Genomic DNA, 25487 nt, shown 5'->3' with positions numbered 1-25487 from the left:
CAATAGAAATGGTGCCTCACTCGTGTGGGAGGCCCAAGTACTCGCGACTGGCAAGGGTCCAAAACGTATTGAGGCAACATCAAAATTGCCTATCAGAAAACAACCTGGTTTTGCAAGGGGGGTCACTTGGGTTTTTTGCCCTGTGCTCGGCAGCCAGCTAGGGAAACCTACCAAACCCACACATGTCTGAAAACTAGACACCGAGGGGATTCTAGGGAGGTATGGCTTGCATGGATTCCTTAACGTTTTCTTACCCAGAATCCCCTGCAAACTTCAAATTTAGCTGAAAAAATCACTTTTTCCACACATTTTTGTGTGGGAAAGTTGTGGCATCACTGGGCTGACACAAATTTCCTACCACCCAGCGTTCCCCCAGGTCTCCCGATAAAAATGGTGCCTCACTTGTGTGGGAGGCCCAAGTACCCGTGACAGGCAATGACCCAAAACATATTGAGGCGACATCAAAATTGCGCATCACAAAACAACCTGGTTTTGCAAGGGGGGTCACCTGGGTTTTTTCCCGTGCTCGGCATACAGCTTGGGAAACCTACCACACCCACAAATTTCAGACAACTAGACACCCGGGGGATTCCAGTGAGGTATGGCTTGCGTGGATCCCCAAACGTTTTCTTACCCAGAATCCCCTGGAAACCTCAAATTTATCTGAAAAAATCACTTTTTTAACTTATTATTGTTTGGGAAAGTTGTGGCATCACCGGGCTGACACAATCTTCCTACCACCCATTGTTCCCCAGGTCTCCCGATAAAAATGCCACCTCTCTTGTGTGGGAGGCCCAAGTATCTGCGACAGGCATGGGCCCAAATCGTACTGAGGCGACATCAGAATTGCCTATCACAAAACAACCTGGTTTTGCAAGGGTGTCACCTGGGTTTTTGGCCCTGTGCTTGGCGGCCAGCTAGGAAAACCTACCAAACCCACATATTTCTTATAACTAGACACCCGGGGGATTACAGGGAGGTATGGCTTGCGTGGATCTACCAATGTTTTCTTACCCAGAATCCCCTGCCAACCTCAAATTTTGCAGAAAAAATCTCTTTTTCCACACATTTTTGTGTGGGAAAGTTGAGGCATCACCGGGTTCACACAAATTTCCTATCACCCAGTGTTCCCCCAGGTCTCCCGATAAAAATGATGCCTCACTTGTATGGGAATCCCAAGTACCCGCGAAGGCAAAGGCCCAAAACGTATTGAGGTGACTTAACAAATGCCTATCACAAAACAACCTGGTTTTGCAAGGGGGGGGGGGGTCACCTGGGATTTTGGCCCCGTGCTCGGCGGCCAGCTAGGGAAACGTACCAAACCCACACATGTCTGAAAACTAGACACCCAGGGGATTCCAGGGAGGTATGGCTTCCATGGATCCCCTTATGTTTTCTTACCCAGAATCCCCTGCAAACCTCAAATTTAGCGGAAAGAATCACTTTTTCCACACAAATTTTTGTGTGGTAAAGTTTTGGCATCACCGGGCTGACACAAATTTCCTACCAACCAGCATTCCTCTGGGTCTTCGCAAAAAAATGGTGCCAAACTCGTGTGGGAGTCCCAAGTACCCGCGACAGGCAAGGGCCCAAAACATATTTAGGCTACATCAAAATTGCCTCTCACAAAACAACCTGGTTTTGCAAGGGGGGTCACCTGTGTTTTTTGCCCCGTGCTCGGCGGCCAGCTAGGGAAACGTACCAAACCCACACATGTCTGAAAACAAGACACCCAGGGGATTCCAGGGAGGTATGGCTTCCATGGATCCCCTTACGTTTTCTTACCCAGAATCCCCTACAAACCTCAAATTTAGCTGAAAGAATCACTTTTTCCACACAAATTTTTGTGTGGTAAAGTTTGGGCATCACCGGGCTGACACAAATTTCCTACCACCCAGTGTTCCCCCTGTTCTCCCGATAAAGGTGGTGCCTCACTCATGTGGGAGGCCCAAGTAGCCGTGACAGGCCAGGGCACAAAACTTATTGAGGCGACATCAAAATTGCCTATCACAAATCGACCTAGTTTTGCAAGGGGGTCACCCGGGTTTTTGGCCCGTTGCTCAGTGACCATCAGCGAAACCTACCAAACCCACACATGTCTGAAAATTAGACACCGGGGGGATTCCAGAGAGGTATGGCTTGCATGGATCCCCCAATGTTTTCTTACCCAGAATACCCTGCAAACCTCAAATTGTGCTGAAAAAATCACTTTTTCCACACATTTTTGTGTGGGAAACTTGTGGCATCACCGGGCTGACACAAATTTCCTACTACTCAGTGTTCCCCCGGGTCTCCCGATAAAAATGGCGCCTTACTTGTGTGGGAGGTCCAAGTACCCGTGACAGGCAAGGGCCCAAAACATATTGAGGCCACATCAAAATTGCTTATCACAAAACAACCTGGCTTTGCAAGGGGGGTCACCTGGGTTTTTTGCCCCGTGCTCGGCGGCCAACTAGGGAAACCTACCAAACCCACACATGTCTGAGAACTAGACACCCAGGGGATTCCAGGGAGGTATGGCTTACATGGATCCCACAAAGTTTCCTTACCCAGAATCCCCTGCAAGCCTCAAATGTAGCTGAAAAAATCACTTTTCCCACACATTTTTTTGTGGGAAAGTTGTGGCATCACCAGGCTGACACAAATTTCCTACCAGCCTGTGTTCCCCCAGGTCTCCCGATAAAAATGGTGCCTCACTTGTGTGGGAGGCCCAAGTACCCGCGATAGGCAAGGGCCCAAAACCTATTGAGGCGACATCAAAATTGCCTATCACAAAATGTTTTGGGCCCTTGCCTGTCCTGGGTACTTGGGCCTCCCACACGAGTGATTGGTTGCATGAGTCTGTCAGTTGATCTGCGAGTAGGTGCAAGAGTGCTGCCTTTGTGCATTTGTAAGTATATGACTGTCTGACTGGACCTGTGAGTGTATACATGAGTGTCTAAGAGTATGACTGAGTTGGTGAGTAAGTGGGTGCATAAGTGTCTGAGTATGTCTGTGAGTGAGTGCATGAGTCTCTCAGTAGGTCTATGACAAGGAGCATGAGGAGCTGAATGGGATTGTAAGTGGGTGCGTGAGTGACTGTATGGGTGTGTGGGTATCTGAGTGGGTCTGTGAGTGAGTGTATGAGTGTTAGAGTGAATCTGTGAGTGAGTGTATGAGTATCTCAATGGGGCTGTAAAAAAGAGCACAAGTCTCTGAGTGGGTGAGTGAATGGGTGCATGCATGAGTGTCTGAGTGGGTCTGTGCTTGGGAGGGCGAGTGTCTGGTCGGGTCTGTCAGTGGACAAGTGAGTCTTTGAGTGGGTGAGTGAGAGGATGCGTGTATATCTGACTGAGTCTGTGGGTGGGTATGTGTGTCTCTGAGTGACCAACGTATGAAAAAAACATTTTTTATTAATTTGGGGAGGAGGTCACGTGTTCCCTCTTCCCTGGGCAGATTTCGGCCCTAGAGACCCCATCCCTAAGGGCCAAGCCTTTTTAGAACAAGGGAGGTTAGCCGTGTGGCCCTCTCCCCAGGCTGATTTCGGCCCAGGGACCCAATCACAGAGGGCTTAGTCTTTTATAAAAAAAAGAATAAAATAAGGGAAGGGGGGCCTTGTACCCTACACCCTAGGCAAAGCCTCTATTGTGGGTGCCCTGGTCCCACCGAGGTCACCAACTTCCATCTGTTGGGGACCACAGGGAGCCTGAAGGAATTTGCAGCCCCTGCAGGCTCCCCCCCTCCTGAGGGAGCCGACATTGCTTTTATGGCAAAGGAGCTGCTGAACATGCAGCTCCCTCTCTGTGAAAGCAATTACGCTCCCCTTCCAGCAAGCGAGAGCCCATTTAATGTTTTTGCTTGCTGGAGGCAGAGCATTTGCTATGAGTTGGGGGGAGCGGTAAAGCTCCTGCCAAGCCACAGCAAACAGCTATGTCCCATGTGTGGGCACTCCCAGACATATTGAGAGCCATCTCTGGCTCCAGGAGGACACCCCCCTTTTTTCTAATTTGGAGGGCCTGCCCAGGGGTGGTGGCAGTCCCCGGGGCCGAGAACAGCACCCTAGGGGGCCGAGTAGGCTCCCTCCCACTTAAAAAAGATTGCCCTGTGGAGGTGCTGGTCCGCGGCGGGGTCCCTGAGGCCTCCCCAACACCAATCTCATCATTGCTCCTGGGAAGTGATCTTACCCAGGGCCAGGGTGGGGGTCCGAGAGGCCCCCTTATAATAATATATTAGCCCCGGGAAGGATGTGGTCTCAGGGTACAGGGGTTCAAGAGGACCCCGAATTACTTTTTAACATGGTGCCCCAGGGAAGTGGTGGTCCCTGGGGCATGGGGGGGGGTCAGAGAGGCCCCCTCATACATACATCATAAGCCCCAGGAAGGTGGCAATCCCTGGGGCAATAATAAGACCCAGGAGGGGGAGCCCGTGCTCTTCATCCCCCTTATCAACAAAATGAACCCTGGACCTGGTCCACCCGAGGGTCGATAACTAATGAAGCACGAGAGTCCACGCTTCAATTTTTTTACAAATGTTGGGCACAATCTGCTAAATAGTTTTTGGAAAAAATGCTTTTTTTGGTCCTGTGGGGTACTGTCAGTAGGTTATATATATTCGTCGCACAAACAGGAACACGGACACTTCGATCTGCTGTTGCCACAATAGTTATTTATTTCAACATGCTGTGTACAAACGGTGCTGCCTCAAGACGCGTTTCGGACACTAGGCTGTTTCCTTGATCCCTTAACCAACGGGGAGGCTGAAACATATTTTAAAGGCACAGGTATGGCGCTAGCTGGTGACGTGGATCGACATTCTTATGAACATAGAAAAAATACTTCGTCTAAATCGTTAATGTTAGACCTGGCACCCTGGCGTGAGTCTCCCTCCCTCTTTTTGTCGCTGTGCCTCATGTGTTTTTATGGTGTTGGCCGCTCAGCGCGCTGTGCCACTGCCAACCAGTGTCGCGGTGCGAGTGCTCCCTATGTAAATTGGATATGTTGGTTGGATTCCATGATTGGATCGTTTGGTTTACTGTCAGACCCCAGTAAAGGGCGCCAGGAGCGCCAGGGCATGTAAAGGCAAACACCGCTGGTGGGCTTGCAGCACTGGTTGTGCCACCCACAGAAGCGGCCGGTAAAATACGTCTAAGGTCTGCCATCGCAGAACCTGCGTGCAGTCTGGTACTGACATGCTGACTGGCAGGTGCCCACACTTGCCGGTCCCTGAAACCTTCCCTTAGCTGCATGTTAGTCACCCCTCTGGTAGGCCCACGGGCAGGGTGCGTTGTGAGCGTAAGGTAGGACAAGCCTAGATGCGTGGCATGTCCTAGTAGTGAATTACCGCCATCTTGTTGTTCACTACTGCAAGGCTACCCTGTTCTCATAGGCCAGTATGGGCGGCCTGGATTGTTACACCCTATGATCCTAACCGACCCAGGGAACATGGTAGGAGATCGAGTTTAGTACATCTTTTCCCAAGGTTTATTTTAATATTCCGGGTTTGCAAATGCCGCTTTTAGAAAGCTGGCCTTTGCTTGCCTAAACCTTTCAGCCCGCCTCTGCGTGATGTGTATCTGATGTCTGGCTGGTGTGAGTGACAGGGCTGGGGGAACCCAGATGGGCAGGGCTAGGTAGCCTGGTGGTGAATAGGACGATCGACAGGTAGATGGAGGGGGGAGGAGTACTCCTAGGCTCTGAATAGGACAGTGCTCTGCCACCTCAATGCCGGCTCCGCCCCCTGTGGAGCGTCTGATGACTCTGCCCTGCACTCTGAAAGAAGAAGCCTGCATCGCATAAACAAAGTGCTCAGAAACCGGACTGAACTAGGCAAGGGCCCCCCTGGCCTGGGAGAACAAAAGATTTGCTGTATAAATGGAGGAGCCCTGCTCCTGAGAAACTAGATCCGCTTTTGACCAAGAAGAATCTCTGCCTGAGGAGGAGGCACCGGGAAAGCTGTAGGAGGAAGACTGTCCCTATCCTGGGGGATTGGCCTACAGTGGTGACCTTGCTGCCAAAGGGGAGAAGAGAAACTGTTGCTGAAGACTTTGCTTTATTTTTACTTTCAAGACTTGTGCTTTTTCCAAAACGATCTCCAAGGGCTTGGAACTGAGCTTGCCCCCTGAACTGAGCCCCAGGACCATTGGGCTCTACCTGATCTTCACTCGCCTGCTGCTGGACTGTGGTGTCCTTTCCCTCGCCGGAGCTGTGACCCTCGTGCCCCAGTCCCTCCTTGAGCCGTGACCAGGACTGCTTAGCCGCCCCCACCTTGGGAAGAGCCTCGCTCGATCGGAGCCGCTCCCCCTACGCTGTGCTGGGCTGCCCCTGTCACCTCGCTCGTTGGAGGCTCGCTGTGCACCTTCACCCTCCAGCCGGAATCGGCGTTGTGAGCATCTCCAAGCCTCGGACGGCCCGGACGTAATCTGCGTGCCCGGCTGCCCCGCTTTGTTCACCCGCCACCTGCAACACCCCGCTCTTGTCGTGAGCCTGAAGATCAGACACCCATCGTGAAGTGTGGGAGCCCCGGACGCCGCCTCGCCCTTCTGTCGAAGAGCCGCTGAAATCCCACACCCGCCTTTACGTCAAGAAACAAGGTACTGTACTTACGAACTCGACCGTGAGCTCGCATCGGATCCAGGGTCCGCAACGTTCTGATTTCCCTGTTATTTGCCGCGTGCTTCCCGGTCACTGCCTCAGCACGAAGTGCGCTGAGGCCCACAGCTACCTTGTGCCCGCCTAAAGAACTTTCCGTAACAAAGAGAACTTTACCGTATTTCCAAGAATTGTGGCCCCATCAGTTTAACGTTACTGGGCCTTGTATTGAATCTTCTGAATCTACATAAAAGCTTATTTTTATATACTTCCGGATTGGTGTCCGTTTGTGGTGCATGCAAGGGGTTTACTGTATGTGTAATTGCATTTGCTTAACCGTGTACGCCTGAGACTTAGCCTAGACTGCTCACGCCACGCACCTAGAGGGTGAGCAGGGGTTATTCTGGGGAGTCATCCTTCGCCCTGACAAGAAGTAGAGGGTCCCTGCTTGTTGTGGGTACATACCTGCGTCAACCAGAGCCCCCTCATTTCTAACAGTTAATTTCCCTGAAACCACAATATGGTAACAAACAATACATTAATTCATGGAACTTGCCCAGTTAATTTATGGTTTGGGGACACCTATATATAATGCCTTCATTATATTTGGTAAATGCTAATATGATCGTATACAAATAACTAATATGCACATAGGACTGATACATATTGCTCTATCATCTAAACGTCTACTTATACTCATTCAGCAAAAAGTATTTTTCTTTCAAAATGGGTAGACATGTAAAATACAGGGCACAATGCAAATTTCATCCTGTGTGCATAATATGTTCTAAACGGATGATACCATAACACACAGAAACCTAATATGGTAAGGGTCACTGCTTATGTGCAAAAAGCGCTTATGTGCAAAAAAGCAAGTAATGTGCAGAATCAGCATTAAATAGAATAAAGCTGGTTCAAATGCCTAATAATGTGCAAAATGTCGCTATACATATATGCAAACACAGCTGTATTATAGTGCAGATAAAGAAAGCACAATAAGATAAGATGATATAGTAGGTAAAAATAGCAAGTTATTTAAAAAACATTGTTAGAAATGGGATTTCTGGTTGGCTAGGGCTTGCGCCAAAGCCAGGCAGAAACCACCACTCTAGTCAGGGCTGGGGAGTTACACGCCAAAGATAACCCCTGCTCAACCCCTGGGTAGCTTGGCACGAGCAGTCAGGCTTATCCCGGAGGCAATGTGTAAAGCGTTTGCGCGCGCACCCAGCAACAACACCCAAGGCCCACCACAAAAGAAACTCCACACAAGGTATTATATAAAAATAGCCTTTGTATTATACCAAAACACATTAGATAATATTCACACAATTTACACTGTGCCAACTGGCACTGGGCGGGATTTACAGGGGACTATTTACACAAGACAGGGCCACATGGACCACTGCCAGAATTAGCACAAATCACAAAATTGTATATCTAGAAATGTAGAACAAATGATAAATGTAGCGCACAACCAGTAACCACTGGTAACAGGTAAGTACCACCTACGCAACCCTAACTACCTTAGGAAAATATTACGCAGGGAACCATGAACTCACTAGTATCACTATACTAGGTAACACAACCTCCTAGGTATAAAAATACATCTAGAGGTGAAAACTGCATAAAGGCAGGGCACATTGCGCAAAAGTATACATGTTAAAATAACCATGCACCCTAGGGGAGGGCACAACACAGGAAAACTGTCCCCAGGCCAACTTGGCCTCTCAGGGGCTCAAACGCCCTTTGTCCAGCAGAGTCAGGGCTAGACTGCGCAGGCTGCGCAAGCCAAAGCGTAAAGGCCACAACCTAAACGTTGCAGATGCCCACTAAGTGCTGGGCAGCTGGGGAAATGAGCTTGGGCCCCACTGTGCTTTTAACCCAAGTATGTCACGCGTTGGAGCACACTAGCGCTCTAAAACACACATGATGCCCGGCATGGGAGCCTTCTTGGGCTCTAGACTAGAAATGCCCAAAACAGCGTGGGACCACGTTGGAGCGGCCCGCTGCCTTCCGGGGCCGCTCTCCTCACCAAAGCAATGAACGTCCCCCTACGTTGGAGTCCCTCTGGACTCAGCAAAGTAAAATGCCCCCGTATGTTGGAGCCTCACCGGCTCTTGAACAATCAATGCCCCTTTTAACGTTGGAGTCCCGCTCGGGGGACTCAGCAGGATAAAAAGGCCCCCTTCGTTGGAGCGACCCCCCCTATCAGGCGGGGGCCGCTCGGGAAGTAGACCAGTCTGGGACCGGCACCCACAATACACACCCGGAGTCCCCCAGCCCGTTCTAACTCACCGGGCTGCTCGGATGTCTCCGGTGGCGGCGGGGCTCTTCTCCTTTGCCGGCAGCACTTCTGGGTCGCTGGAGCGCGGGGTGGGCTCCCGGCTGCTCCCTGCTTCTTTTGTCAGCGCGGCGTTCTCCTTCACCGACGGAGGCGGGGTAGGCTCCCGCCCTTCGTCCGGACTCCGGACTTCCTCTCCTTTTCCGGGTCTCCGTCACAGGAGCGTGGGGTGGGCTCCCGTCCGCTTCCTGTTTAAGCCACGCCTACGTCTTCCCAGAGGCTGCCTGGCTTCCTTTCCACCCGGCCGCGGCGGTGATTGCGATCCGGTGGCAATGAGGGGTAGGCTCCCTCTTTTTTAATCATACAGTGCGGGGTGGGCACCCGCGAAGCAGGGCAATACGGGGTGGGCTCCCGTGGCTTACACATCAAAGTCCCTTCAGGGTCGGCACCCGCTAGGGGCATCCAAACGGCAATTATGCGGGGTGGGCACCCGCGAAGTACTCTACTACGGGGTAGGCTCCCGTCTTCTTGCTCAAAATGCGGCCGGCAATGCGGGGTGGGCTCCCGTGCCGTAAATAAGTACAATTGCGGCGGAATCCCCACGCCGGTGATTACCTTTCCCCAAATAATCGCAGCCTTGGGCTGCAGTGGAAAACCAGCAGCGCTGCTTCTCTTGGGCCACCAAACAGAGCGCTCACCAAGCAACCAAGATATAGCACTCCCCAGGCTCTGCAGCACCCAGTTCCAGGGAGCAAGGGGAAAGCTCTCCTCAGCCAGGCAAAAGTTCAGGGAAAGTCTTTAGATGCAGGGGGGGGGCAAAGACTGGGCCCAGGGGCCAGCTCACAGGGCCCTCCAGCAGGGAGGCAGTCCCCAGTGGCGGTCTCTCCTGGCGCCCAGCAGCAGCAGGCCCCCACAAGTTAGGATCAGAAGAACACAACATACATGGGGTCACAGACCCTTTTTATACACAGGTTTCCTTTGTGACACAGCACAGGGTTTAGGGCAGAACCAGTTACAACTGGTTCAGGAGCACTTGAGCACTTTGCTTTGCTCAGCTCCTCTCCTTCCTTTCACAGGACAGGCCAGGGCCATCAGACGCACCACAGGGGGCGGAGCCAGCATTGTGTGGGGAAAGCCCAGCCCTATTCAGGTCCCAGGTGTACTCCTCCCACCCATCTGGCTGCTGATCTCCCCATTCACCACTGGGTGACTCCTCCTGACTCTGGGGATTCCCTAGCCCATCACATGACCTCACCCAGCCAATCGCCAGACAAGGCACTCATCTCACACTGCACACAGAAATGCCAACTTCTAGAAGTGGCACTTCCACACTAGGTACATTGACGCCGCACACATCATCACGCAGCATTTCATCACACGAGTCCGCACATACCAAACTCGCACCTGCACTCCCCACGCATCAGGAACTACCAGGGACACATACATTCCCCCATGCATTCCTATGGGAGGGCAGGCCAACCTCACTACACGCACGCACTTTACCCTGGGAAACAGTGGTAAAGTGCGCAGAAGCCAAAAATCACTAACACCAGGTCACAATAAAAGGCAAAAAGTTTCAGGGGTGAACCTGCCAGAAGGGCCGAGTCCAACAACCATCATTATGCAAGTGTGCAAATGCCGCTATGCAGATCAGGTAAAACAGGCACCCTATATGAAAATGACCAGTACCTATGTACATATAGAATGCATGGCTAAATACATATTCTTCATCTACAGGCTGTTCCAATAGCGTAATTATATAGTGCAATGGCTAGAGGGTAATTATCGAGAAACCAGAACAGCCCTTTCCAAAGTGCAAATGTGCCTATAATGTGAACAGTGCAAAAGTGCTTACGTGCTCAAGATATTTAAAAAAGTGGCGGCCATACTCATTCTAAAAAATGATAACATAAAGTTAAATACTAACATAAAGTTAAAGGGGGAGGAGAAAATTACAATTGAGAATATTTATATATGCAGCCTCAATAATCTAAGCTGATGGAATCAAGAATAAAATCACATATAAATAAAAAATATATTAATTTGGATAGATCCTACTACCATCTACCTCTTGGATAAGGGGCTATCATAGAAAACCTCTACATTCAACATGGAGGTTTAAAAATCAGACCTTATCCATACATGCGAGTAAAGCACAAATCCTCTATCCATATATTGTATCATATTGAATAGAGTGCTAAAAATGGAAAAGAGAAAGAAAATACTGAAAAATACCAAAGCTAACCAAGAAAGTTATCTACACAGAATTTCTTGGAAATTTCACAGATAAGTAGATACTCCCAGAGGCCAATGTATTCCATGATTGTTAAGGAGAAAAAAACACGCACAATGACATATATGGATGACACATGGGATAAGGTGTCTATATTGGTGTTCTCATATTTATAACGGAATGTTATAAGAAGTTGTATAGGTCTTCCCCATATTTAAACCCGTCTGGGGATTTGCTGTCCAGATCCACTATATAACGTGCCTCTAACTGCCGTAGTGTTTTCTTCCTATTACCACCCTTCTTACTAGGTGCAACGGCATCAATAACAAAATATTGTAAACAGTTCAGATTGTTCTTGTGTACGGCTTTAAAATGCCGGGCCGCAGGGTAGGTTTGGTCAGAGTTCACTATCGCCCTGAGATGTTTCAGGATCCGCACATACACCTGTAGTTTGGTGCTACCTACGTAGCAAAGATTACAACTGCATTTAAGAACGTAGATGGCAAATTCCGTTCTACAGGTGTAGTGGGCCTTCAGAGCTATAGGTGTATCAGAAAAAGGTGTCAAGTAAGTGGCAGTATTAATGCCAAACTTACAAGCTCGACATGAGCTACACGTAAAAAATCCCTTGCGGGGAGATAGCCAGCTTGTAGTTGTGTTGGTTTCTGGACTGTTCTTCACTAGTTTGTTACGCATAGAGTATGAACGGCTAAAGGTTACTGTCGGCGTACTGGGAACAACTTCTTTCAGTGTAAGATCGGTAAGAATAATCGGCCATTCTTTCTTGATGATATTTTTGATGCATTTAGCTTGCCTACTATAGCCAGTGACTATTCTAATTTCAGAAAAATCCCCATCCCTCTTGTCACTTAAATAACCATCTTCTTGCTGAAGATTTGTATTGGGGTCTAAAAGGGCTGTGCGATTGAGGGCATTTGCCTTCCTCATAGCCATTTCTAGTCTACCTGGTGAGTAGCCTCTAGCTTCCAATCTTTTCTTAGCTTCCAACTGATGGTATTGTCTGATTTCTGGAGTGCTGCATGCTCTATGAATACGAATGAACTCGCCATATGGAATGCTGGCTATGGTGTGTGATGGGTGAAAACTCCCTGCATGTAGCACCATGTTTCCCGATGTGGGCTTTCTATACAAACAGGTTTCAATTCTACCATCTACTATTTGCACCTGAATATCAAGAAACTTTGTGACAGTACAATCAATATTGGCTGTGAAATGTAAATTCAGCTCATTGTCATTGATGTTATCGACAAATTGTTTGGCTTGTTCTTCTGTGCATTGCCATACAATGAACACATCATCAATGTATCGCCAATATTTGACGATATGTTTAGACCATATAGTGGCATGCTGTGCCTTGAGGACATGCTCCTCTCACCAGCCAACGTGGAGCCCCGCGTAGCTGGGAGAGAAGCATGCCCCCATAGCTACTCCTCTTAGTTGTTGAAAAACCGCATTATCAAAACTAAAGGCATATGTTGTAAAGGTATATGCGTGGTAAAGGCATGCGTGGTAAAGGCATTGCGTTGTAAAGGTAATGCGTGGTAAATGATGTGTGGAAAAGGCATTGCGTAGTTATGTTTGCGCTGCACAGGCTGCTTCCCCTAGTGGTTTATGCTGACAGTTTGCTAGCTCAAGACCCTTTCTGATGGTGAATGAGAGATGTTCCAGCCACAAGGAGCAGGAGTTGCAAGAGCTCAGAATAAAAACAAACCTTAGCTTTTTCTACCATTTGAGGTCCCGTGGGCAATAAATGCAATATGTAAACGTAACATGTCTTCTTAGTCATCAAATATTACCATGTTCCATGCACCAGAAGCATAGAACAATGTGCTCGACTTACCTTCCATTGCTAAGTTATTTATACTATTAAAAAACACTGAAGAGGGCTACTTAACTAACGTAATAATAGCCGTGCTTCACTTACAAAGCCCTACAAAGGTACAATGATGCCATATATTTATTGCAAGATCTAAAAATAACCAATGACCATCAGTTGTATCAGAGTAATATCCTGCACGCTAATTTGATCTTTGGCGGGCGGCCCTGCATTCCGCAGAATGAATCAACAGGCGGCTAAATATAGAACGAGAGATTGTTCCGTGAGCAGAAAAAGGGAAAGAAAAACGAAATACATTTTCAAATTGGATGCAAACGAGGTCGCATATTGCGAAGAAAACATGGGGGCAGATTTACAAGCCCCTTGCGTCACTTTTGCCATGTTAAAAGGGACGCAGAAGTGGTGCAAGGGGCTTGTAAATATGCCCCATGGTATGCATCAAGTATGCGTCACAATTGAGTCATCAAATCTTTTGTTAGTTTAATATAGGTATCTGCCTTTTGTGTTCGTTAAAATTACAATAGTGTAGCATTTTTGAGAACTTTCATATGTTATCACAGGCGAACGTATTCAATGCATTTGGACTTGTTTTCTAAAAAAAAACATTTCACTCAGTCATTAGTGGTATCTAGCTAAATGTGCAAATGACTGGCAGTGGATGGGGCTTGAAGCATTCTCAAGCTGAGAAACAATCACCAGACAGGAAGTACCGACGCAACACCTTGAGGTATGATACTTCAGACTGTATTATGTATAGATATATATATACACCTCTATACAAATATACACATGCACAAAAAAGATACATTTGAAGCATATAAAAGTAAAAAAATTGCTGAAAATTATTTCATTTTCATTTGATAAATACCCACAATTCAATAAAATAGTCACCAATTACATAAAAGTGAACATAGAAAATCATTCACAAATCTTTTTTTAAAGGAAGAGCGAATGAAGGGAAATGTTAGCAGCTAGACTGCAATGTAAAGCATACGGAAATTGGTATTGTGCCTTACAAGACCTCACTGTCCCCACCAGTATTTTTCTTTCTTATTACACTCCACATTTTATAAGACCTAGAGAACATTTAAAATAAATTCTGACAGAAAATACCTCTTTTTCTGTCAGGGTGCCTTCACATTTTGTGAAATGCCCTGCTTGTGGGGAGAAACTAGCCAGATAGGAACCTTACAGAGTCTGCATTATTTGCTTTCCTGAAGCCAATCGCCCAGAAAGCTGCAGTCACTGCCAAAAGTTTTCAAGGAAAAGATCAGATTGAATACACAATAAAAAGATGACAGGAAGCAGCTGCTTGTACTTCTTAGGGACGAGGGTAAGCTGGGCCTTTTACTAGAGCTCCTTCTTTCCTCTCCAAGGACTCCATTAAGGGTAGATCCAGGGAGAAGCATCACCAGAGGAACAGATGCAGCTCCCAATTGACAAGAAGCATGATGTTGAAATTGGAAAAGATACCTTGCTAGCCATTCACAAGCATGATGTCTAAGACAGCATCAAGACAACATAAAACGTTGAAAGAGTTTGAACAGTCAAAGTTGAAGCATCCACTGGCATTGGCACCCATCAGTCATACGCCATTTAAGCCTCATTCAAGGTGGAGCCCAAGATCACCATCAACGTTGACCCTCATAAGTGTGCAGTGGCTTACGGAGCTAAGGAAAAGGAAGGTTCTTCTAACTTCTGGCTCGGTGTACTTTTGAACCTATTCTTCTTCAAGATAGGTCACGCCTAAGGGAGTCATTTCATCCAGACCATAGACAACTGGTTCAAAATCTCCACAATTTATCACAGCTCTCCCCTTCCAAACTACTCGGGTACCTTTGCATCTCCTTGACTTCCTCCGCAGATGATTCCATCAATTCCTTCCTCTGCTCCTGTAAGATCTGCAAGGGAAAGGGGTCATCACACAGCACATTCTCCTCGAACTCCGAGACAAACATTCAACCTAGATGCGCTGTAGAAGATGGAGATCACTTTCCTAACTACCCAGAGGGAGATCCAGAAGGCTAGAATGTCTTCTAGAGGTAGAGCAAGCTTGCACTCCTGATCTAAATGCTACACGTCAGATTTTGTTCCCCACAGATGATCTCCATATTCCACCTCTTCTTTAGGTCATGCTTCTATTAGTAACTACTCTCCAACTCTCTCTGATTCACCTCCATCAAGAGCCCGATAGTTGACATTACTCCCTTTAATGAGGCAGAGGTTCGGGGGGGGGGGGGCAGCAAAGTTAAATATCACAATGCCAAATCTAAGTGCGAAAACTTAACAATGTCAGTGATATTTGAAATCCAGCATCAGAAAAGAGCATACAGGCTTTTTCTTCTGCTATGCCCTGAGTTGTTTGAACCTGCTATGTAGTTATTTCTAACACATGCTTGAATAAAGTATTTACCATCTCGAATTTCAGGCAAGTGTGAACCACCTGATCACAACACTTTCTTCCTAAGAACTGACCCTCTTCCAGACTTTCTGAGTGTTTCAGTTGCAAAGAAATTGTTATATCCTGCTAATGTTAATACAATGCCATTCTACCACAAGTGGAATGTTAAGGTGATGATGCTGTCAGAATGTTGGGGATCTGTCAGAGAAGTCACAGTTGACTGGGCTGAGCTGCCTGCTGGCTGCTCGTGGTGGGGTTTTGTACTCGTCTCCCTCTGATCCTCATCTGGTCCTGTTCTTATCTACCTGTGATCTTGTACCATCTTCTAATAAACCTCCTTAAATCATCACAACAGAGTGGACCTGATTACTACAATTTTTTGGCGACGAATTGAATTGAAAGGACCTACTTTTGTCACCTCAAGCAACTTCAATCTCAAGCAACTTCAATTTCAAGCAACTTCAATTTCAAGCAACTTAAAAATACATCATCCTCCAGCAACTCAATTCAAGTTATCTCAACTGGCATCCTGACCCCACCAGTGACCTCCCATCGGTCGCCCACTACCTGTCTGCCAGTTGTTCCTGTGAGGAAAAGCGTCTGGGAGTTCTACTTCTGTGTTGCCCACTCAGTCTTGGGCGTCTACTCTCCAGAGCTACTGCTACATGTCTTGTGCTGTGCCTTCATGTGAGGGTAAGCCTACTTCAAACCTGCTTTATTGACTTTAGCTGCCACACATCCCCGTCTGACTGATAAAGACTTGTGTCTCGTTCATGTGTGCTCCTATCAAGGTATTGCATAGTGTTGCTACAGCGTTTTGAGAACTCAGAGTTTACTCGTGTAGTGCCTGAAGAATGACTTTCATCATACAATCAGCTCTGTATAGAGTGCACATTAAGAAGTATATGGCCTTTTGCCCTGTGCAAGGTATTTATTTCCTGATGTGAACAACGTGGAAAGTGCCTGCATCGTTTTTTTTTGCTTCTTCTCATCTACAAGGTGTTACTTCAGGTGCAGAGATTTGAACACTCGACACTGCACGACTGGTGAAGCAAGTCTGGTTGTGACCGTTTGGTGTTTTGTTGTCTTACAACCATTCTCGCTACGGTTTTAATTGTGGACTTCTGGGGTAAGTTTAATTTTATTCATATTTGGGCCCCCAGCTACCCTCACGACTTTTGGCAGTTCAACCGCCTCGTTCAAATGTATTCACAAGCCTGGCATTTCGCGCTCACCATGCGCGTGCAGCTTTTAAAAGTTGCGCATGCAGTCTTACCTTCCTCACACGATCCAGCAAAGCCGTCGCTCATCCCTTGTGACGTCTTCTTCTCACCACAGCTTGCTGCTGTGCCACGTTTGGAAGCACGTTTTTGCCTCAAGCCACCCGGTGAGGTCGTCCTTGCGTCACTCCATTTTTTTTTTTACTTTATTGCGAGTGGTGTTTCGCATCGGAAGCTTTCCTGGAAACTTGACTCCTGCCACAGTACATGTTTCATTAAGGATTCTTGCCGTAGCATTCATCTGTTCCATATGTTATCTGGTACGCTTCTGTTACGATGTCTGAGTCACTCTCTCTGTTTTCGCTTGTCACTTTATCATCCAGTGAAGTTCATACTGCTCATCAAGTTTCTTTCCGAGGCCATGATGCTGTTTCGGGACACTGGTGGTGAGTGGCATTCTTTACACTTGCGGATATGAACAATACTTAACATGGAAGATATTTAACTATTGGAGGAAGGCAGAACATGTTTGAAAGGATTATCGGAGCTCCGTTGTTTTTTAAAGAGAACGGTTTCTTGTTTCAACCCAGGGTTTTCTGCCACCTAGTGTCAGGTTGAAATGACATTTTCAAATTGTAAAAATGATTTTCCAGTACTTACTTTTAACTTAGATCCAGCATCTCGGGTGAGTAATCGCTCACCGGCGTGGGTCGCATGTCATGGTCATTACGCATTAACCTCTTATACAAATGTTTTTGCCAGTTTGTTTTCCTCTTCACAATATGCTGTTGTTCTCATGTTTATTTCTTCACAGGTTTGCATGTTCATGGACCCTAGGTATACACCATGTATATACACGATATCATGGTACACGTCGTCAAGAGTCCATTGTTTCTTTTATGTCTTTTGCATGCTTTCAGTTTCCCTACACGGGTATTGCAGTGGGTTTTAGTCCCTTCTGTTTGTTTTTTTTTGTTCACTGTTTGCATGCCATTTGTCTCCCAACATTGGGGTCGCAATGGGTTTTAGTCCCATTTGTCAGCAATGGGTTTAAGTCCCATTTGCTCTCTGTACACATAATTCTCTTGTGTTTAGTTCGCTTGTCTTTTTACTCTACATAGGGTGTTTTTTTTTTTTTGTGTGCACAACTCGATTCTCCCTCCTGGGAGCTATGCAAGGGTGTAGCCCATTTGCTTAAAGTTCACAGTCTAGTTTACCTTACACAGGGTGTACATTATGGGCCTTAGTCCCATCTGTTTGTTGTACATTTATACAATTTTCACAGGTGCACTATTCTGTTTCCCTCTCACAGAGGATCCATGCAAAGGTTACAGTCCTATTGCATAAGTGCGGGTTCCCACCCAAACTCTGTCAGTTCTACCCTTTTATAGGGATCACATGCAAAGGTTACAGTCCTTTTGCATTACCAGGGGTTCTTACCCAAACATTCCTTTAATTGATTGGAATATGTCATGAGTACCTACTCATATGTGCTACATTACTTCAGTGCACTGTGTGGCTTTTCCACATAAAGTTTGTTTTTACACTTATATGTGTATGGGAAGCGTTCCCAGTTTGGTGCACAGGTCATCTCTTTCTCAAGAGATCAGTCGTGGGTTCTCACCCATGCAGTTTAGTTCACATATTTAGCTCAGGTTTATACATTCATATTTTCATTGCTAAGTATGTTCTGTTGATATTATATTTTATTGCTATTTTTTGCACTGTTATCTTTGCATTACAATTTTGTAATTGCTTTAAGATAGTGGTGTTTAGATGGGGAATTACCATTATATTTTTTCCTCATTTTTCTTGTTTCTTTCTTCTTTTCGGTTTCCTTCTGAGGTCTTCTTCTCGTGTCTCTTGTGGAGTCTGGATTTTCTTTTGTTTTTCTGTCGTGTTATCTACCACTGCGTTTGTCGCTATCTGTTGCCCTGTGTTCTTTTCGTTTTCCATTTTCAGCCTCCATTTCATTCCTGTTCTGGCCAGTGGGTATGTTTTGGGGCAGTCTGTTGCGTTTTCTTTTATCCTTTTCTCTTACGTTGTTGTTTTTTTTTCTTCTTCGCTGTTGTGTAAGGAGGGAGGATGGTTTCTATGTTTGATTCTTCTGTTTGATTCTTCTCTGTTTCTTAATTTCTCTCTGTTGCTTTTCTCTATGGTTGTTCTCACACTGCTTTTCTCATGATCGTTGTTCTCCTTGTTTTTGTATTATCACTTTGCTTCCACTTTCTCAGGTTTTTCTTTTCAGTTTCTAGTTTTTTTGTTTTCCGTAGGAGAAAGGGGGATATGTTATATCCTGCTAATGTTAATACAATGCCATTCTACCACAAGTGGAATGTTAAGGTGATGATGCTGTCAGAATGTTGGGGATCTGTCAGAGAAGTCACAGTTGACTGGGCTGAGCTGCCTGCTGGCTGCGCCTGGTGGGGTTTTGTACTGGTCTCCCTCTGATCCTCATCTGGTCCTGTTCTTATCTACCTGTGATCTTGTACCATCTTCTAATAAACCTCCTTAAATCATCACAACAGAGTGGACCTGATTACTACAGAAACCACATGGAATGATTACTTCTTATGTCCCACTGGACAAACTAAACAAGAAAATGGATTCCATAGGAAGAAAGATGTATTTAGCTAAAGTGCCACTGCGCTTTGGGGAGTTATGGCAGATTTCTCTCACACTATCACCAAAGCTTCAATGAGAGGCTAATGCAGGATGGGAGGCAGGATTTTCAAGAAATCCTCAATGAGGGTATTTGTGTCTTCAGTCAAATAATTGGTGCAGAGTCAGACAATTCAGAACTAGCTGCTCATGGATACTGTCACAGCATTTGTCACTGAAAGAGTTCATGGTTGAGAGAAATGGTCTAAAACCTGAAGCTAACAGAAGCTTCAGGGTTTATTCCAGGACACTATCTCTTCAGAGCGAATGCAGATGATGAGATCACCTGCATGAAAGCAGAAATAGAGACTTTAAAATCCGCTAGCCTCGAAAAGAAGAAAGAGTATAAAATTACATATAGATCATAATAGGATCTAAAAAAAGATATAGACCATATGACAGACACGTTTTCCTCAGAAGGTTCAAGCACCTCAATGATCACACCAACAGAAACGTCAGAGGCAGCTTACCAACCTTGCAAGCCCTCCAGATGTAGGAGAGGCAAGCAACAATCTGCGGCCAAGGGGAAGTTCACTCTAAATAGTGACGTTCTCATCTTGACCATTAGCGTTAGGATAGCCTCGCACTCACCGCTATTCTGCTGCTGGCTGCTGCTGTAATTCATTTTTAAAACGTCCCGTTTTTTGTCTTTTATTTTAATCTTAGTTACTCGTTTTTCCCCTGTTTTTAAATTTGAGCCACTCGCATACCTGCACTTCTGCCACCTTACTCTTACCTAAATTTGGTCAAAGCACCGCGTTTTAGCGGGTCCCTGCCCACTGTCTCGTGTTGGTGGCCATCTTGGGAGGGGGGACATTGCAGGAGGCGCAGGTAGCGCTCTAGTGTCCCTAGTGTCCCGCGCTCGGCGAGCATAAAGCCAGGCAAATCTCAGGTGAGCACCCTTAACATCTTGACCATTAGCGTTAGGATAGCCTCGCACTCACCGCTATTCTGCTGCTGGCTGCTGCTGTAATTCATTTTTAAAACGTCCCGTTTTTTGTCTTTTATTTTAATCTTAGTTACTCGTTTTTCCCCTGTTTTTAAATTTGAGCCACTCGCATACCTGCACTGCTGCCACCTTACTCTTACCTAAATTTGGTCAAAGCACCGCGTTTTAGCGGGTCCCTGCCCACTGTCTCGTGTTGGTGGCCATCTTGGGAGGGGGGACATTGCAGGAGGCGCAGGTAGCGCTCTAGTGTCCCTAGTGTTCCGCGCTCGGCGAATATAAAGCCAGCCATGCTGACGCGCAGCGTCATCACGCAGCGTCATCGCCGGACTATCGCCGGAGTTTCGCCAGAGTCAAGCCCGTCTGTGCCCGTCCGGGCCCAGACGGGCCCAGGGCACACCACTCTGCTAAACACCTCTTGCCCTCAGATCCCCTGTTACAGGTACTCACGGGACACACTGCTTGCTTTACGCACGCCCAGACACCCCAGCTGCTGCTATTATTGGGCTGAGGGCTCCGTTTTTAATCATTGTCTTGACTGTCGCCCGTACAATACTTGCAAGCACCCTAACTCTCTTACTATGGCATTGCTCAACTGTAGATCATTGCCTTGTCATACTAACGAGGTTCATTCCCTCCTTCTGGACCATAGTCTGGATGTTTTATTTCTGACGGAAACGTGGCTGACTACAGGTTCTGACCCCGATATCGTCAACGCTCTCCCCTCGGGGTATCTCATGTTCCATCTTGATAGGCCGGATGGGAGAGGGGGTGGAGTGGCCATTGTTTACAGAGACACATTTGTATGCAAAGCAGTCGACTGTGGCATCAACAACGCTGAAAGTTGTCAGTTTACCCTTTGCATCTCCTCAACTGTCTCTATCTCTGGCCTCCTTGTGTATCGGCCTCCCGCTACTCTAGGGAATTTCGTGGATTCCTTCATGGAGGCTGTTATCCCACTGGCTGCTGCCTCGTCCTACTTTGTCACCCTTGGGGACTTCAATTTTCATTTTGACGACCCCAATGACGTAGTGGCAAGGGAGCTTGTAAGCTCGCTTGGTGCACTGGACCTTCATCTTGTTAATATGGGAGCTACCCATAACAGAGGCCATCAGCTTGATGCAGTTTTTGCTAACTCTGTGAACTTGCAGGCTCTCCAGATGTTGGCTCTCCCCTGGACTGATCACCATCTTGTTCCGTTTAGCTGGCTGCTGGGGAACCGCAGAGACCCCGCTCCTAGACAACATACTGTGGAACGACTTTGGTCGAAGCTCCCGGTGGACAGTTGGGCAGAAGAGCTATCTAGAACCTGTCCTCACCTCACAGATGACCCCAACACTGCTGACCAGCTCTTGGGCAAATGGCTTACCAACTCTCTGGACTTACTGATCCCAAATAAAAGAAGGCTTGTCAGGGAGAGAAGAATTGGCTCTGCCCCCTGGTATACCCCCGAACTTGGGTGCATCAGAACCTCTTGTAAAAGGCTTGAACGTGCCTGGAGGAGAGAGCGGACGGAAGAAAGCCGGGCCAATTATAAAAGGGAACTAAGGAAATATAAAAGCGCACTGAAGGACGCTAAAAAGACTTTCTTTAGCGACCGGATTGAGAGAGCAAGCAATTCTTCAGGAGAATCGTTTAAAATCTTCAAGGAACTTCTGAAAGCCCCGGTCCCTCCAGTGTTGCACGATAATCCCAAAGAAAAATGTGAGGAACTGGCCAGCTTCTTCCACTCTAAAATAGAGAAAATATTATCCTCCTTACCTACTATCCCTCAAAGCGAGGAATCGGTTGCTAGTCCTACAAGTTGCCTGATTGAGCTAGCATCTTTTGGCCCCTTTTCGGAAGAGGAGGTCATAAAAGTCCTGTTAGAGATGAAGAGTGGCTCCCCGAGTGACCCAGTCCCCATAAAACATCTTAAACTCGTGGCTAACATCTTGTCTACTCCTCTGACTGACCTCTTGAACCTTTCACTTATGCAGGGCATAGTGCCCCAGAGATGGAAAAAGGCCGTGGTGAAGGCCTTATTGAAAAAGCCAGGAATGGACTCATCCAACTTGACCAACTTTAGGCCAATTTCACTTCTGCCTGGTTTCTCAAAAATTGCAGAGAAGCTGGTTAACCGTCAGCTCTCTCACCATCTTGAGTCTAACCACCTGCTAGGAGACTCCCAGACTGGTTTCCGTCCCGGCCATGGAACAGACACTGCCTTGCTGGCAGTAGTGGAGGAGGCAAGGAGCACTCTAGATACAGGAGGGTCAGTGGCAGTGATCCTCCTGGACTTGAGTGCTGCCTTTGACACTGTGAGTCATCAAGTGCTCCTCCAACGTCTGTCAGAGGTAGGTGTCTCAGGGACGGCCCTGAAATGGTTGGGATCTTTTCTATCTGACCGTTTCTACCAAGTCTGGGAGGGGTCAGAGCAATCTGCCCTAATCCCTCTTCAATGTGGAGTCCCGCAGGGCTCATCGCTGAGCCCTACTCTATTTAATATATATATGACTCCACTTGAAAGAGTGGTCGCCCCCTCGGGGGTGAAGATCATCAGCTATGCTGATGATACTCAGCTGGTGGTCAGCCTCACTCAGCTGGCAGAACAACCTGAGGTTTTACACGACTGCCTCGCCAATGTTTATCGTTGGATGTCTATCTCTGCCTTAAAGCTCAATGGAGGTAAAACCGAGCTGATGCTCCTGGGCAATCCCAGTCCCTCCATTATTGCGACCGGTTGGCCCCGGTCTCTTGGTGACCCACCATCCCCCAAGAAGGAGATCAAGTCCTTGGGAGTATGGCTGGAAGAAGATCTGTCCTTCAGGACTCATGCCAGGAAGACCGCAGGGGTTTGCTTTGGCTTACTAAAATCAGCCCGAAAGGTGCTACCTTTGCTTCCTGATCCAGCAAGGAAGCTGTTGATACGTGGCCTAATTCTATCGAGGCTCGATTATGGGAATGCGCTGTTTCTCGGTGCCCCCGAAGCGACCTTCAAAACTCTCCAACAGGTGCAAAACGCAGCTGCGAGAATCCTTATGGATGTTCCCAGAAGGCAGTCTGCTGCTCCTGCCCTCAGAGCGCTTCACTGGCTCCCCGTGAAGGAGCGGGTGAAATTTAAGGCGCTATGTACTGCCCATAAAATTCTACATGGCAAAGGCCCCCCTATCCTTGCTAATATGGCCCGTCCCTATAAACCCCCACGTCTGCTGCGCTCGGACCAAAAACACCTTCTGCAGTCAGCCAGAGTAAGAAAAGCTCGTTCTGGGGGTAGGCGTTTCTCGGTGCAGGTGGCGTCTCTTTGGAACTCTCTGCCCCTCAGGATTCGCTCAGAGCCCAAGATCCTACCATTTAGGAAACTTCTTAAGACCCACTTGTTTCCACAGTAGTGATTAGCTGAGTCTCCCCTCTGGTCTGTTGCGCCGGGACGCCCCTGGGTAAGCTGAGCGCATTATAAATTTCATATTATTATTATTATTATTATTCTCAGTCCCTCATCTCAATTTGTTAGTCCTGTGGGGGGCAGGGGTGGGGCAGGGGCATAGACATTCATCTATATGAGTAGCTCTTGATAATAACAAACATATGGGTCTGGAATATTGTTCAGAATGGTTATTCCCTACAATTCAAGTCCCCTTCTGCCACAGAAAACCTCATAGCACCATGAGTTGCTTTGAAAGACAGTAAATATCTTTCATCAAATAGCAGTGGAGGAGGTTACCAATCATCAAAAAGGAATGGCAATTTATGCCTGTTACATTGCGATATGAAAACTGTGTCCAAAAGAAGAACTCAGATCTATTCTCGATCACAGACTAATGAAAAAATACATACAAAATTAATAATTCAGGATGCTTGCACTATTCCAGATTTACCCTCAAAGGGGACTGGTTGTGTGCAATAGACCTTCAGGATGCCTATTTCAACATCTCTATAATAAAGAAGCATCAAAGATTCCTACGTTTTACAGAGGGTAGTAACCACTTCCAATACTAAGTCGTACCATTTGGCCTGCACTCAGCTCCTGGAACATCTACAAACTGTATCGCTGTCGTCACAACACATCTGAGGAGGCAGAAAATCTTCATCTACCCTTTTTTAGATGACTGGTTAATAAAGGTAGCGTCATTGGAGGAAACTCTGAAACATTTGCAAATATCTTTGAACACTTCATCCTGAATAGGTCTTTGAGCCAACCTCAGAACGCTTATTGCTTATCTAGTGCAAAAGATACACTATCACCATGCAATCTTGGATTCTCAGGTCACAAAAGTGTCTTTTGGAGGAGAACCTCACACCTATCCATTTAAAGTGTCTCAATCAATTATGAACTCCCAATCCAAAAGCAAGACAGACACCATCTTTTCCAGGATTAATGGCATACTATATTTTTCTGGTTCCTCCTACGAGGCTTCGTATGAGGCCCATACAACAATACTTAAAAGACTAATGAAATCAATTTTCAGGCAGCTGGAGCAGGACGTTGACACTATACCAGTTGGCAATTCAATCTGTTCAATGGCGAGCCAGTCAAAATCTTTACTGAAAGGGATGCCATTCCATCAGGACCTTCCAGTTCCAACAATATTTAGAGATGCGTGTCTTCAGGCATGGAGAGCTCATATGGTCAACAAAAAGCTCAAGGGTCTTAGTCAAAGAAGGAGAAGATCTGTCATATGAACCTACTGGATCTAAAAGAGTTCCACATGGCCCTGAAATCTTTCCTTCCGTCATTCACAAAGTACTCCTGTTGGACTTGGCCCTTTTTGCAGGGTCATCCCAAACCTTTTTGCCTTCCTCCTGTATTTGTTTGAACTGCTGTTGGTGGTTTTGAGGACTATGGTCACTTTATCACTGCTGATCAGTGCTACAGTGCATGTGCTCTCTATGGCAAACCTGGTAAGATTGGTCTACACCTGTTTGGCAAATTTAATTTGCCTGTCAGTCCCTTATACAGTGGTATCTCATATATCCAGGGCCTGTCTTAGGCCTCTGCCACTGCAGGGCCTGCACGCACAGTTTACTGCCGCTGTGATGTGGCACATAAAGTGGTGACTCCCCTTTTTCTACATATAAGTCACCCCTAAAGTAGGTCCTAGCTAGCCCTACGGGCAGGGTGCAGTGTAGGTAAAAGGTAGGACATGTGCCTTAACTGTGTGGCATGTCCTGTTACTGAAAAACAGTCTATTTGGTTTCTCACTGCTGTGAGGCTGCCCTCTCATATAAATAAATTGGAGATTCCCTGATATGTTCTTCAGTGGTAATTTCTGATCTGAGAGGGGTAGCGTGATCAAGTTTGTTACGTTTGGAATAGTGGGGATAAATGCTGCATATTGGTG

The sequence above is a fragment of the Triturus cristatus genome, chromosome 7, assembly GCF_964204655.1.
Source record: "Triturus cristatus chromosome 7, aTriCri1.1, whole genome shotgun sequence".
NCBI lineage: Eukaryota > Metazoa > Chordata > Amphibia > Caudata > Salamandridae > Triturus > Triturus cristatus.
This window is presented reverse-complemented; position numbering follows the sequence as displayed.